This window comes from Verticillium alfalfae, genomic scaffold (assembly GCF_000150825.1).
Source record: "Verticillium alfalfae VaMs.102 supercont1.1 genomic scaffold, whole genome shotgun sequence".
NCBI classification, from domain to species: Eukaryota; Fungi; Ascomycota; class Sordariomycetes; order Glomerellales; family Plectosphaerellaceae; genus Verticillium; species Verticillium alfalfae.
Genome location: NW_003315038.1, coordinates 3,541,819 through 3,543,082, shown reverse-complemented (window position 1 = coordinate 3,543,082; position 1,264 = coordinate 3,541,819).

Here is a 1,264-nt window from a genome sequence, read left to right as displayed (position 1 = left end):
TACGCGCATGATGACGATCCGATACACTGAATCGACTGCTCAGTACAAGGTCTGGGGATCAGGCAATCGTTCGATGGGCATGGGACAAGACGCGCAGGCCATGACGCCCCCACCAAGTGAACTGAGGGCTTAGAAAAGGAACGACGGAGATGAGAAACCCGGGACCTACCTGGGAGATTCAGTGCAGCATCCTTACCATTCGAATCTTCAGAAGCACGGTCTTCGGCGTCGCCGCGTGAATCTTGTTCCCGTACGGGCGCGGGCAGGAGAATCAACGAAAGTAAAACACTGAAAGACGCAGCGCGTCATGCTAGGGGGACAGCTAAACAAATCACAACGGCGGCCAGGGAGCTTCGTTTCCCCGTCCGTACGCCACTGACACGTTCTCTGACAGAACAGCGCGCGGCGAAGACTTTCGTTGTGAGCCGCGGTTGCTAAGTGGTTAGAGATGGAGATCGATCGCCGACTGAAACCCCAATCAGCGCCCGCAATAGGCTGCGGGAACAAGCACCGCCCTAATACGCAATTCCCGCGTTGCCGTGCCTCGCCCACTGCTGACCCTTTGACAGGTCGATTTCGAACTGGTTTCTGGAGCTGGATGGGAAGGGGGCGTTGTGGGGGGGGGTCAAGTCGGTCGCGACGCCGACCTTCAGACAAGACAAGACAATATGAGGCTTGCCTGGGCTTGGGACCAAAAAGGGAACCCTTGATCCCCGCAATACATCACACATTCACACCGGAATTTGGTCAGAGGACGAAGCCTTCAGCATCCAATGCGTCGCCGAGCCCGCGGCGGCATCGTGCCACAGGGACGAACACTAAAATCCCATGATTCCCGCAAACTAGCCGCTCAGTCTTCCTGGAGTGGCCCTGGGTCCTGGCACAGGGGGCCCTACAGTGCCCTGTTTCATTGATCAAATCTCGCTCTTCTCCGATCACCTCAGTGTCCCCAGATCGGACCCCTTCTAGAAGGCTCGTAGAACATGTCGGAAGACTGAAGAACACGAGCCTGAACACCCAGGGGCTTTGAAGTTTGATTGATGTGTGATTTCAAGCGAGATGAGCTCCAGAGTCATGGGGGCGGAGCATGCTTGAGTGATCATCATTTGTCGATCAAATCACGAAGAGATGGACAAAGGGTCTTGCCACCTATGCAATTCGGGGCTAGGCCCCGCAAAGCACTTCGAGAATGAACGCATCGCTGTGGACGTGCTGGCTATTCGACATTCCGGACCAATCACTGAAATCAGCCAAAGTTGCACTG